Genomic DNA, 14,787 nt, shown 5'->3' on the forward strand with positions numbered 1-14,787 from the left:
CCCACACACACACACACACTCTCACTCACTCTCTTCCTCCCTTTCCTCCTGCGTCTATTTCTCAAAGCTCAGCACTCCCTGTCTGCGTGTACTGGGGGGGAAAGTGATGGAGCAAGAAAGAAAAGAGGAGGAGCACAGTTGTTAGTGCGCCACAGAAACCCCCCCTCCCCCTCCTCCCTTACCCAATTGATGACAAGGAGGGTTTTTATTGAGTTGCTCCTCAGCCAATGAGCGAACAGTGCCGGGAAATACAGCAGTGGAACTGCACCGGCTCTGAGGCTTGTGCTGGTTTCAGTGTGTAAGAACAATGTTAATCTGTGTGAGTGTATCTTATTTTCTCATCTCCGCCTGATCTGAGTGCACCTCAGCAGCACCTTGAGCCCACAAAAGTCTTGATTGTGAGTGTCAGGGGGCTTCTTGGACAGAAACACCCCCAGGTGAATCTGGGACTTGCCAGCACTGGGGATTTTTTTTGCAATGTCTTTTGAGAGTGGGATGAACCAAAGTGCATATTGTTAAGATTTTTTTCTTCCTGTCAAGAATATATCTGACCCTGTTCTCTGCTTCCACTCTTGCTTAGGAGGCAGCACATCTCTCCTCAAGGTAAGCAGCATTTTTGCTTTTTCTCTCCAGAACAGCATCATCAGTTACTGAGGCTTTGCTGCGTGCCAGGCTGTCACAGAGGCACCTAGCCTCATTACACACATCCTGCCTGAATGTGGAAAAAAAAAAGCTCTGCAGAGACAGAAAGAGAGACTAAATGGCTCAGGGGTAATTAGAGCAGACAGTGTTAGCGTTTTGCCAGTCGCCTCTCATTTTAATGCAGAGTCTTACAATAATAGCAAATCTGCCAGAGTGGAACTTTTGCAGCATGTCAGTAAGTCCTCATGTCTGGTGCGTAGCATCATGTAGTGCTGCAGTATAATGTTACATAATAAAACAAACGTGCGTGTGTGAGGCTAGAACTTGAGATGGGGATTTCTTGCACAGTAGAAAAACGACTAAAGCACTATTCATTGGTTGATTATAATCTGGATGTGTAGATAATAAAAAGTGAGATTTTAGAGCGGTAATGCACAGAGGTAAAGATTGTCCTGAACAGAAAAAGAGATAAATGCAAAGAAGTTGTTTTATGTTGGTATGCAACTGATTTTTATTTTTCTTTCCAGTTGCATTTCTTAATGCTTCATTTTTAATAGTGTGTCAGTCTTTAAATGGATGATGAGAGTCAGCTCACTGTCACACAGTAAAAGCTCAGAGGGAGTGCATGCAAAGTCAAATCTGCTGAGCCAGCAAGACTGAAGGGCCCACGTAAGAGTCTGCAGAGCTCACTCTGTTCAGATGCATCTGTGTCATCTTATTAGCAGTTATCCAGTGCGTTTATACAGTGTCTCTTGTTGTACCTTTTCTAAATGCTTTGTAGGCAAATATTTCCTTCATTCACTGTAATGAAACATGGTTGAAGAAAGATCTCATCAATGTGCCCTGGAATTTTGCGCATTACGGCCTCTGGTGGAAACTGATTACCTTGTAAACCAAACCACAGCTTGAACTTCTTTATGTTTTCTTGTCATTTAAGTAGCACGTTCTCCTTGTTTGCCCTCACAGGCATCTCCCATGTGTTTCTCCTATTGATTAAGAAAAATTTTATTTTTAGCCGTAGATTTGGATGATTGATTTGTGTTGGCGCTGTATGTTCCTGGGCTGATTATGATGCAGCGGTATGATCAGATCAGGTGATGCAGTGGTTTCTTCAGTCCCAGGGGGTGTTATGAGTACATGACTGGGATATTCCTGACTCTGTGTGATTGTGTGTGTGTGTTTGTGTGTGTGTGTGTGTGTGTGTGTGTGTGTGTGTGTGTCTGTGTGTGTATGTCAAATGAGGACTTCCTTTTGGCATCAGCAGAGGTGAATCAAGGGCTGTGTCGCTGCAATGTGTCTGTACACAACACACACATACTCATGCTGACACACACAGCTTCTGTCCTGTGATGTGTTGTGTACTTGCCTTGGTGCATTACACTCTGCATTAGATGTTTTACAGGTTAAAAAGCAGTATATCTTCAAATAGCAGATAGTACAGTGAATGTGAAGTGAATCTGTGATGTAACAATGCAATAAGAGATGGAGGCTCATGCTTGGTATCTACCAATATGCTGATATGTTTCCACTGTAGTACGTCTTTTATTAACTGTTCAGATAGCCATGATTAAGATGCTGATGTGGCTCATTAAAAAGGGTTAGACAAAGCATGAGAGTGATTGCAAGAGTGCAAAGCAATATAACAGTACAGTAAAAAATGAGAGGTCATGAAAGGAAGCAAAACAGTAAAGTCAGATGAACTGTCTGACAGAATGACTATGACTATGACAAAAAGAGAAAATATCATTTTGCTGCTGTTTTCCTGCTGAATTTGCATTTAGCTGTACGCAGAGAGAGGATTAGTCATACAGTTTTGCAGCCTGTGCTTGGAGTCTGGTGATTAAGTCAGTATTACATCTCTTAGATAAGATTATATTATGGGTGACCCCTTATGAGAGACTTATGTGGCTTCCTTATATGCAAGCATATGACTTTTTTAGCCTCACTATCGATGTGTGTGTAGGGATGTTGGGGTGTCAGTGGACCAGTCTATCAGGAAAAACCTTTGTCCAAACTGTCCTACCGACTATTACTGTGGATGGACTGCCATGATATTTGGTACAGGCATGCATTGTTCAGAGAGGATAAATCCTACTGATTTTGGTAATTCCCTGATTTTTCCTCTAGTGCCACCAGAAGATCAAAGTTTTCACTCATGCAGTGAAAAAAATCTAAATCTAGAAAACACAATTGGTACAGACATTCATCGCTCATGTACGATGTATCATTACGAAGCTGGTAATGCCCTGACTTTTCCTCTTGTGCCACATGAGGTTCACATTAGTGGTTTTGAGCAAAATGTCTCAGCAACTATTGGATGGCTTGGCATGAATCTTGGTGCAGACATTGATGCCCCCCTAAGGATTAGTTGTAATAACATGCAGATCCCCTGCCTTGTTTTCATCTAGCATCATCATCAGGTCAGACTTTCATTTCATCCAATTCTTTGGTTTAAAACCAAATACGTACACTTTCCTTTTCCTAACTGGAAGAGGTGCATGTTTTTTATTGTTTAACCTGGCGAATATCAACATACATCAACATGTTAGCATTGCCATTTGTAATCATGTTGACGTTAACATTTAGCTCAATGCACCACTGTACCATGGCTTCAGGAAGTATTTACACCACTTCATTTTGCACACTTGTGTTGTAAATCAGTCTATGCTCAATAACCCAGAATGAAAAAATAAAAATGTTTTTTTTAATTCATTAAAAATAAAAACTGAAATCTCTCATCCACAAAAGCATTCAGACCGTTTGCTGTGGCACTCCAAGTTGTGGCCAGATGTAGACTGTTGCTTTAGAGTCGGAGTCGGCATGTGGTAAATTGAATTGACTGGACATAGTTCAGAAAGGGACACACGAATGTCCTACAATTCAAACAGTATGTTAGGAGGGAAAAAAACAAGCCTTGAGATCCAGGAACTCTCCGTAGACCTCCGTGATAAAATTGTGGTGAAGCATAGATCAGGGTAAGGATACAAAACCATTTCTGAAGTCTTGAGTGTTCCCACGAGCACAGGGGCTTCAATAATTGTGAAATGGAAGAAGTCTGGAACTATCATGAAGCATTGGCTGTCTGGCCAAACTGAGTAACCAGGGAAGAACGGCCTTGGACAGGGAGGTGACCAAGAACCCAACGGTGACTCTAACAGAGCTTCAAAAGTCCTCTGCAGAGATGGGTGACCCTGCCAGAGGGACGACCATCTCAGCAGCACCCCATCTATCCAGCCTTTATGATAGAGTCGCAAGATGGAGGCCACTTAGAGCATGGAGATGGCTAGCATCATGCTGTAGGCGTGCCTTTTAGTGACAGGGAAAGAGAGACTGGTTGGAATTGAGGGAAGGATGAATGCAGCCAAGAACAGAGAGGTCCTTGAAGATATGCTCCAGAGTGCATGAAACCTAAGACTGGGGCGATGGTTCACCTTTCCCATCAACAATGACCTTAAGCAAACAGCCAAGACAACGCTGGAGTGGCTCTGGGACAAGTCTGTGACTGTCTTTGAGTGGCCCTGCTAAAGCCCAGACTTAAACTCCAGAAAACATCTGTGCAAAGACCTGAAGATGAAGGTTCACTGAGGCTTCCCATCCAATCTGACGGAGCTTGAGATGATTTGCCAGGAAGAATGGGATAATCTGCCCAATCCAAGTGTGCAAAGCTTGTAGAGATTTATATGAGAAGACTGAAAGCTGCTAAATGGGATTCTTTAAAGTACTTAATTAAAGGTTTGAATACTTTTGTAAAGGAGAGATTTCAGTTTTTCATTTTGAAAATGGAAGTTTTATCCACTTTAAATTAAATCTACAACATAATAAGGTGTGCAAAAAATGAAGGACTCTGAACACTTTGTGAAGCCACTGTACACACTGCCTCACCAGCCATTAGCATGAGTGTAGACTCATTATATTTTATTGTGTTTAGCCTGCGGCCGAGCACACTTTCTTCTTTAGGTTTTTTCTTGTCAGCACACCAACTTGTATGTCTCCACATTGGATCAATGATATTTATGCTTGACAACAGCTTCCTGAATCTACCAGTAGGTTTAGTAAAAACAGTAATAACAGGGGACTAATCTGAATATCAGTAATGTTGCAGTAGTCAGTGGCTGCAGTCGTCAGGAGGCCTCGCTTCAGCCACTTTTGAGTTTCTACATTACAGGAGAGGTGTGTATGCCCTGCACACCTCTGATGCTTGATGGTTCATGAAATGGGATTATGTACGGCATCCTATAACCCTGACCTCACGAAACTGAGATCCTCTTTCACAGGCTGTCAGATGCATCAATGTACACGAACAACACTGATGATGTTTTTCATTTATAGTCTACACACACAGTGCTGTGTGTGCAGAGTATGCCTGGATCATTACCAATAGTACTACAGTAGGTATACACGGTAATGTCAGGTCACAAAATGGCATTTGATGATGTTGTTGTGCTGAGAGACAGTTTGACAGCTAACGCAGACAGTGATGTCGAGTCGTGTAGACTCTGAGAGCTTCCCTGTGAAAGTTGCTGAACCGATGCCATTGCTGGTGCTGCAGTGCGTTTTCTATTAGTTGAAAACCAACAGCACAACGCTTCTCTGCCTGAGGATACAGTGGGATGGATTTGTTCTGAGGCTCACCCTTCATAGAAAAGAGAAGTGTATCAATACATAACCCAGGTATTGAACCTCTGTCCCTTTTTTATCTACATTGCATTCAGATGCACATTGCCGCCCACCCTGAGATTGGTTCTGCTCGGGGCTTCACCTTTTAAAATTAGGTTTTTGCTTTCTCATGGTTGGAATTGTTGTAATCAATATTATAAAGAGTACGGTCTTGACCTGCTCTATATGAAAAGTGTCTTGAGATAACTTCTGTTGAGCTTTGACGCTATATAAATAAAAATTTACTTTACTAAGACTGAGGTTTTTGCGGTGAGCCAGTGTCTCAAAAAAGATTTTTTTTTAAACGGATGTTGCTGCAAAGTCGTTGAAGGAAAAGATGGAAAGGCCAAATCTAGGATACAGATGGTGCAACAACAGAGGGAGAGGAGGATGTTACAAGTAATGGCAGAAGCAGATTTACTGAGAAAATATTGGCTTTAGGTGACTTTGTAAATACAGGGAACAATATGTGACTACTGATGAGAGATCCAGGATGCAGGCAGAAAGATAATAGCAACAACGGGACACATCTGTATGTGAGGAGGGAAAAAGCAAGTTTGATTTAAAGCTGCATTAAACCGTGTTTTACATTAACAATGTAAGACTATGTGTACTGTGAAAAGGGTAACTCATAGTGATAAACCCACAAACCCACTCATTTTAGCATCTTTCAGCTCATTGTTTTGGTTTTACAGGCCACAATTTTATTGTTTTGGTTCACTCTTTCCGCTCTCATCAACATCCAGGCTGCGAAAAAGCTCTTTAAAGGGTCTATTTGTAAGTCTTCTCTGCAGCCAAACATGTTTTTTTTGCCAGGAGTGGGTGGCGGTGATTTTCGCTTGCGTTTATAAGACAAGAGGTTATAATATGACCTCTGAGCAGCGCTACACCTTCAGTGAGTCGCTATTGGAAAGTAACGAGATGGTGACTGCTATTGTTGAGTAAAGGAATGAAGTTTGATATTGAACTCGCAATATTTCTTCTAGACTGTAAGTAAACAGCTGCTAGTGCTAACGCTTGCTATGTAGCAATAGCTCTTAAACCAACTGTACACTACCTGTCCGGCACCAAAGGACAGATGAAGTTAGCAACTAGTGAAGCATTTAACTTCCAATTATATCACACAATAAGTAAATGAGTCATTATATTCCCAGAATGAGAAAAATCTAGTGTTATATGACAGTATCTTTGTACAATGGTTTGTGTCTTTATTTACTTGCCTCAGTGAAGACCGTGCACATGACTCTAGTGACTGTTTCAGGCCGACCCCTGCAGTCTCATGCAGAGGAAGATCAATACCTTTCAGCAGATCAATTTTAAGTGCTTCAGGGGCGAATTAATATTTTTAAGTACCAGACTGAGCAGCACCAATCAGTAGGTTAGTTTGTGTGTGTGTGTGTGTGTGTGTTTGTGTGTGTGTGTGTGTGCTTGTCTACCGTTTCTACCAAGTCAAGTGACCGTCTACATGTATTGTACAGTAGAACATTTAAAATAGAAGTTCTACATTTAAAATACTGCCAAAGTACATTGCAAGTGTTGTAATATATATGTGACATTATTAATAGTGATACATCAATCATGTTGTTGGCGGTTGACGTGGAGTTAGTTTTAACGACTTTATATAAATAGGTAATTCAGTTCAGTGGCTCCAAGTCTAGGGATCGGCCCCCTCCAAAGGGTCACCAGGTAAAGGTTGTGAGATGGTTTATGGGAGAAGAAGGAAGAAAAAACACGATTCTGCTACATAAATTTATATTCCATTTTCAATTATAATCTGACTATAGCTGTCAGATAAATGTCGTGGACTAAGAAGTGTGATATTTCCTTTTAAATGTGGAGATGAAAGTAAAGAGTACCACAAAATGGGAAAAGTAAAGTATGAGTACATGCTGAATATATATGCTGAAATGTGCATCAAGTGTCCTTGAAGCTCTATCAGCAGTATAGAGAGCCATTTTACTGATACTAGTAACCTCTTTAGAGAGTGTATGAATAGTGCTCTCCACTGGTCACTGTGAGTCCTGCACTCTCAGCTGACTGGATTCAAAGGTTTGATAACCAGTAATGATAACAACATGACAGCAATGTTATCTCAATCTATTCATGAAGCAGCTACATGCACAATCTTAGATAAAGTATCTGATCATGAACAGATCAAGAAAGATCTTTCTTTTTGGTTTTGTTTGTGGGAGGATGCAGAAAACAGTGAGAATACAGTGAGGATTTGCTGATGAGGGAATTTCTTAATGATACCAATTTGTCTTCTCCTCTCACAGCAGGAAACCCTTGACAAATCTAAAAATCTGTTGGAGCAGAAAATGGATGATGCCAGTGGTGACACATCTGGTTCACTGCTGGTCTTTGGACTTCAGTAACACATCCTAAGTTCTTGCTTCCAAATGTAATCGTGTCGCTTTTTGTGTGTTTTAATGAAGCACAGAAAGCTGTAGGAAAATGACTGGTCGCTGCTTAATTAGCAAAAGTCTGGGATGAAATCTGATGTGAAATGCTATCAAGGCCGGAGGAAAAGAAGAGGAAATGTAGGAAGCTGGTGCAAAGGATCAGATAATTACTTACTGAACTTTTGTCCCTTCTGGCTTCTCTTTACTCAGTACTACTCTGTCATGTTGCCCCAGATTTGTGCAGTTGGGCAACGCATCCTTCATTAGTTGGGAGATGCATTCCCTCCCTCTTCTTTGCCTCCTTCTCTGCCTCTAAATGTGGCTCTCTCCCTCCCCTCTGCTCACACCCTAAATGCACCACTATCCAACGCTAGTCTCTCAGGCTATTTTCAGCACCAGGAGGAAGAGAAAAGTAGATGTACATATCTGTAGCTTTGTTAGTCATCAAGATGGTCACAGTTCTCATGGTGGTAAACACTCTGTATTCAGTTTATTTGCACTCGTGCTGTTCAAGGAAAGGCAGAAAATTAGGAGTTTCCATGATTGAGAACCAGGTGTTAGACTGACCCCCAATCTCAGCGACAAGGAGACCAAAATAACCTTCAAATAATTTCTCTGATCACAAATGAATTAATCACCAGTCAAAATGACCCCATTCAAAGTGAAAAAAAAAAACTTGCAGGGTAGTCACCATCAACTCCACAGAGCCCAATTAGCCTTTTTATTTAATTAGTGAGACTGTAATGGATTACAATTGTTCATCTTCTGTATATGTTGTGCAATATATAAGCTAAGCTACAAGGAAGAATTAGTGCTTTGTAGTTTGTGCTTTAAGTTTCTGTAATATGGTGAGCACAAAGACAGCCTGTCAGATGTCAAGCTCTCTGGTGGATCAAGATCACTTTTTGATTTGACTGTCTCGGTTTAATTTCTCACCGACAGGAAATAGTTGTGGGCGTAATATTTTGCCTCTAAGCAACTGTACGTGGACGGACTCACGGGGGAAATTTAGAAGAAAGACATTATGCAGTTAATTACTGTTGATAGTTTTACCCCTGTGATCAGAATTCTTTTCCACTTCTTATCATGATGTAAGTCGATGGTAATATACTGTAGCGTGAAGGTGTTTGCTGCTCATGCCTGATGGACACTGGAGGACATTTGGTTTAGGTCATGGATTATTCAAAGTTTTTAAACTTCCATCTACAGGAGCGACATTTTACTCGTCTCTGTTTATATTCACATTCTCATGAAAAATGAAATTAACATTAGAGTGACATCCCTCCTGGTGTGCTACAATGGCTAATCCCGGAGAATCTTCGAGTCCAGAGGTGAAAAAGCTGATCACCTGATGTAGCTCACGTGGTCAGCCACGGCCTCGGAGGTGTACCATTAGCTCACACTGTATTGTTTAGTTGGGTTTGTCCACAATCCCGCATTCCTGAGTCTTGTCTGTGGCATTTGTTCAATTCAGTGAAGGAACATGTCACTCAGTGCAATTATGTGAATCATTTATGTGTTTTTAAAAGGACAACAAAAGAGCTCTGTGGCACGGCGAAGTAAGCTTTGCAAAGTAAATAAAACAGAATATCCTTCAAGTTTAGTTTGAATAAATAAACACTCTGACTTTAATAGACCTTATTCATGGCAAACACTTTTGACATATTATAGCAGGAAAAGCAGCCTGTAGTCAATAACATAATGATGGCTTCATTTCATTGTGAATTTCACAAGCAAACAAATCACAATTAAACCTTCATCATTCTTATTAAAACATGGAGTTTGTTGTGACCCCATGTAATTCCCAGTGTAGCACCCCCCAACTCCGACCTGAGGGGACGTCTATATACAGTGAGAAGAAACACCCGTGTGGGTGTACAGAGTTCCTGCTGTGTGCTCCCTGCTATGACAAGTCAAAATACCTGCTGTGAAAAAGCTCTATTCCAGAGGCAACATATGAATTATTAAGATTACGGGGGAAAAAAATCAAAATAGACCTTTAAGGGGTTCCCTGGTGGCTCAGGAGCTTAAGGGGCTTATCATCAACCACAACGCCCCCAGTTCAAGTCCAACTCTCTCCCCTCGTTCCATGTCAACTTAACATGTAGTGGTGTTTAGGTCTTAGACAAAAGAGGCCCAGTTAAATCCTCCTCATATTCAGCTTTAAAATCTCATGGGTCAAAAAAGGATAAGCAGAATGGAAAATGGATGGATGGAGGGATGGATCTCTTGGGTTATTTTGGTTCAGCAGCCACTCGACATACTCTATACCTAAAAACATCCGCTCAGTGTTTACGGACACACATGAGCACACACGCACGCACACACACAGTCATCTTGCTGACCAACTGCTACATCCAAAACACCCAATCACTGCAACTGATGTACATGGCCAACTATGACCATATGGTGCCCTCTGTTTACCGTCGTCTGTGCTGCAGTATTCACTGGCCAGCGTACGAGCGTGTGTGTGTGTGTGTGGGGGGGGGGGGGGGGGGGAGATAGAGGAAGACAGAAGGATGCGAATCTGGAGAGAGCAGAATAAGATAAGAAAAAGATGAAAGCAATGAGGAGAGGAAGAAGTGAGGCATCGCAGGAAATGGAGGAAGAGTGTGAGCAGCTGACTGTTGGGCAAGCTGCCTTCTAGCTTCGTATTTCTCTGTTACACCCCTGCATTGCAGCACTCCCTGCAGGAGCTGAGAGAGTGCAGTCTTTTCCACATCCTCTGTGCTGCCTCAGAGGAGACAAATCATCTTGACCAAAATGTCCCAGCACAACTCGGCACGACACACACGTCGGGACCAGCTGTCCTCTGCGTATGTTCGTAATGTGGAGCTCTGATAGTGGTTGTGTTGCTCTTATCATCGACGTCCCAGTGCAGCGCAGTCCTCCGGCCTGACTCATCCTTCGCGGAGAGGATGACTAGTAGAGAGGGAGGGGAAGTTTTATTCATTCACAGATACTCTGAGGGGATGAGAGAGCCAGGGATGAGCTGGAGTATCCCACAATGCACTGGGAGTCCAAGTGAATCAATCCTGCTGTACTGTTACTGCTTCAGTTGATGCTGCAGCTGCATTGTGACCTTGCACTAAACTCGTAGACACCAAAGCTGCTGAGTCAAAAAGCAGAGTGGTGATTTATCAAACCAGGTCAGGCACATAAACTGGTTACATCTGGTGAGCACACGCACAAGAATGAAAGAGAAATCTGTAGCATTATTTTAACAACCACTTTTCTTTTCATTATTACTTTTTTATCCTCTTGTGTTAATCTTATTGTTCATGACTAGTTCAGGGATGCTTCTATTAATATGAAATTATTTAATCAAATTTATTTTATTTTTTATTCAATTTCATTAAATATATATTTTTTTAATCAAATTAATTATTCATTTATTTGACCAGTTGAGGGCAGCAGAAACAAGTTGAGACATGTCATTACCTTTTAAGTTAATGGTGAACAGCAAACTGTTGTTTATTTGCACATCCAGCAGTTACAGAGCAGCATTATTATTACATCTGGAGTTGTGTTTCTGGTGACCTGGTAAATGTAAGTTTAATATTGACTCTTTTTGCTCTACTTACTCGTTTTGGTCTCTACCAACTCCTGAGAGAAAGTTCTTGCTCTTTAGCTATTAATTGCTCCACTATGTTGTCCACCAGCTACTCTCTGACTGTGTCTGTTTGTCTTTTTGGTGCTGAGCAGGTTGTGTACAGAAGGTTTTTAGAGCCTTTTCTCTGAAAACAGCTGCTTGCTGTGGCTGAAAATGACAGCAGTGAGAGAGAACCAAAACAGTATTTATGGGCCAGACAGCTAATCAATGCAGAATCAGGTGATAAGTCTCTGGAGGTCGATCACTATCAGGTGCCCCTTTCATATTGCCTTTTGACACATAGCACCTTTAAAGACTAAGAATTAAAAGACTTGTTTTTCTAAGGCTATACAGATACAAACCCCAAATGTATGTATCTTTAAAATTTTAGGGTACGACAAAGTGAACTTGATCTATCTGTGGAAAATTCGGTCATTGCAAAAGAGAATAGTAACTCCATACAACCCAAATCAGCAGAATAAAAATGTAATACACTGGAATGACGGTTATATGAGGAAAAACAACCGCAAGTTTTTCATTTTAAATCTGATAAACACATCAGTGTTGCAGACTTTTCAAAACTTTTCACATTAGGTGAAAACAAAATTCCTTTCCCAGTTGAATGTTGCTGCTTTTTATTTAGTGATAATTTTCTATTTTATTTTATACAACACAAAGGCTCCTGCAGACCCAGTTCTTTAATGCCTTAACAATACTGAAGATAAATTGGAATGAAATCTCTGAATTTATTTTGGCAAAAAATAAGATATTCAGATTTTTTTGTAACTCAGTCATAATGCAGCCTGATAAATGGTTTTTTACAAAGCAAAGTAAAATTTAATTTCACTCAGAATAATGTGGCTATTAGTCTCATAACGGATATGTATTGAATGTCTCTAGCCATAGAAGAATGGGCTGCTTGGTTTGGCTCCCTGCCATTTACATTTTCTCCATTTTTCATGTTTGCAATTTATTTCACAATCTACCTTTGAGTGCATTAAGTTGTTGTTGTTGCCAAGCTGGCTCCTCTGACAATGCAGATTTACAGTGAGTGCTGCCATATATTAGCATTAAATGCCTCTACGTAATTACTCTCCGTAGACGTTCCATTGAGACAGCACAATGCATCACTGAGCTGGGAGTGTCCTTTAACTTATGGTTTCAAACCACAAAACCCTGCAGATGCTGAATGTCTAAAGGAGGTCAGTTAAGAACCGAGTTTGAATCTGTCGAAGCACGTCGTCTCCTTTTTTTGTTTTCTAGTCTCACTGGGACTCTCTGTGAATAATACAGAAACAATAAGAAATACAGTAAATAAGAGACTTGGAGAAAATCTACAGTAACATCAATAGAGACAGAAGCTCTGTCCCACACAACCTGGGACAGAAGTAAAAATGAACAAAAAGGTGTGGATATTACAGATGTACTGTATACCTTAAAGGAATAGTATGCTATTTTGGAATATACACATATTTGCTCTCTCATTGATAATTAGATTAGAAGATTGACACCACTCTCACCTCTGTACAGTAAATATAAAACTACAGCCAGGAGATGGTTAGCTTAGCTTAATTTAGCTTAGGTTAGTTTATCTTATCTTAGCTTAGTTTATCTTATCTTAGCTTAGCTTAGCTTAGTTTATTTTAGCTTAGCTTAGTTTAGCTTAGTTTATTTTAGCTTAGCTTTATATATAAGCTTAGCTTAGCTTAGTTTAGGTTAGCATAAAGACTGCAAACAGCTATTCTGACTCTGTCCAAGGTAAAATAAATCTGCTCACCGGCACCTGTAAAAGTCAGTACTTAACACTAACTCTTGTTCAGTCCGAACAAAAACCAAAGTGTAGAAATGTCATTTTACAGTTTTACGGAGGGTTATGTGCTGGTCTATTTCTTTAGCCATCTTGTTGTCACTGATTTCTGGTCGACAGAGGTTCTAGCCTTTGGAGAAAGCCAGGGTAGCTTTTCGAGTCTTTATGTCAAGCTATGCTAACCGTTTCCTGGCTGTAGCTTCATTTTGAACAAACGGACACGAGGGTGGCAATTCTCTCATCTCACTCTTTCACAAGATGTTGAACTATTCATTAATTTAAAGCACTCCAAGATTTAAGTGGGTTTAGAGTTTACTTTTACACTCTTTAGCTTTAAGTGTCTCTCTCCGGAAATCATGAATTAGCAGCATCGCGTCATCTTCCTATGACATTTCTTTCAGGCCTAATTCTTTTTATACACTGACGTCCTCTCGCACCCACCTCAGTCTACCAATCCACTTACTTTTATTCGGAGGTATTTCGTTTTCAAGTTGATGGCAAGGTCACTTTGTTCTGTCGTTGAATAAAACTGTTTAAGTGTGAAAAGCAAACTCATCGCAGATTGCAAGAAAAACACTGAGAACCAGGAAAAAAGTCCTATTAAAGCAGAAGACCTTGGTGATTTTGAATAGCTCTGTACAAAGTCGCAGCTCTATGTTTTATTTAAAAACAAGAAGCTTCAGCTGCTTTCACTTTCAAAAAATGCTTTTCAGTGAATGAAAACATATTTGAAGCAAGTATGGAAGACAAATATCTCTGGGCATAACTTTGCAGTACATTGGTGGAAGAAAAAAAAAAAAGAGAAGAAGGGATGCTCTGTGATGCAGCAATTTTGTGTGAGATCCCTGCCCCCCTCTGGCAGAAGCAGCTCACTGCACTGTAAACTGGAGAGAGAGGAGCCACCTCACACAAGCCCCTGACAGCTGCTGGCTGAACATGAGCACACAGAAAGGTATTTCCCCAAGGAGAAAGAGGAGGAAAAGAGGGTTTCAGGAGCAAGCCAGGGGAAAAATATTGAATGCTGGAATTGAAAAGAGATCAAATATGTACAGAAGTAGCTACATGAGGTGCATTTTCATGCATTTGTTGATTTGAGACCAGTTTATCATGCAGAACGAATGCATGGCCTCAATGTTTGCATCAATTTCATTGTCACATATCAGTTGTTTCATGATGTAATGCTTTTAGCTCAGTGTTGCAGGCTGCTTTTTTTTTGTTTGCCTTGTAACTGGAGAAGATGCATTGCAATCTACTCACTTCCAATCATCACTGATGAGTCTCCTGAGGGACTGTTGAAAGACAGACAAGTTGACCTAATCATTCTTGGTTTCAGTTGTTCATTCTGAATGGTTTTAATAAGAAGGGATCCCTCCAGAGGGTTATATCACACTTCTGAGATCAATTGTTGGGATCCAATTAATTGTATGAGCTCAGCGTAATACCATTTGTGGAGCTGATGTGGTAAAGTCAGCACACCCTTAAGTGTATGTCAGCCGTCCTCCTACCTCAGCTGCCTCTACCTTGTTGTAATGCACCTCTGATCTGTGCAAACAGTGCCCCCCCTCCAAACCTTGTGCATATTGATCTGTTACAACTGCCCTCCAATGCGAGACCAAAGAGTGGCATGCTGCAATCAGTTGTGTGAGCAGCATCTCAAATGAGGTTGGGGGGGGTGGGTGGTGGGTGGT

General features: G+C 40.9%; 1 protein-coding gene across 3 annotated transcripts in view; it reads left to right on the plus strand.

Moving 5' to 3' along the window:
- Positions 1-263: 263 nt before the first annotated feature.
- The window catches only part of syt2b (synaptotagmin IIb), a 30,653-nt gene continuing 16,129 nt past the window's right edge, over positions 264-14,787 (plus strand). The window contains exons 1-2 of one of the 3 annotated variants that reach the window (XM_023416181.2): positions 264-437; positions 581-603. The gene's annotated coding sequence lies outside the window, so the exon portion shown is untranslated. Of the gene's footprint in view, positions 604-14,787 lie in introns of all 3 variants that reach the window. The other 2 variants (XM_023416182.2, XM_023416184.2) reach the window with 2 other exon arrangements.

The sequence above is a fragment of the Seriola lalandi genome, unplaced genomic scaffold (genome assembly GCF_002814215.2).
Source record: "Seriola lalandi dorsalis isolate HSWRI2012SDOR001 ecotype SW California unplaced genomic scaffold, Sedor1 jcf7180002054561, whole genome shotgun sequence".
NCBI classification, from domain to species: Eukaryota; Metazoa; Chordata; class Actinopteri; order Carangiformes; family Carangidae; genus Seriola; species Seriola lalandi.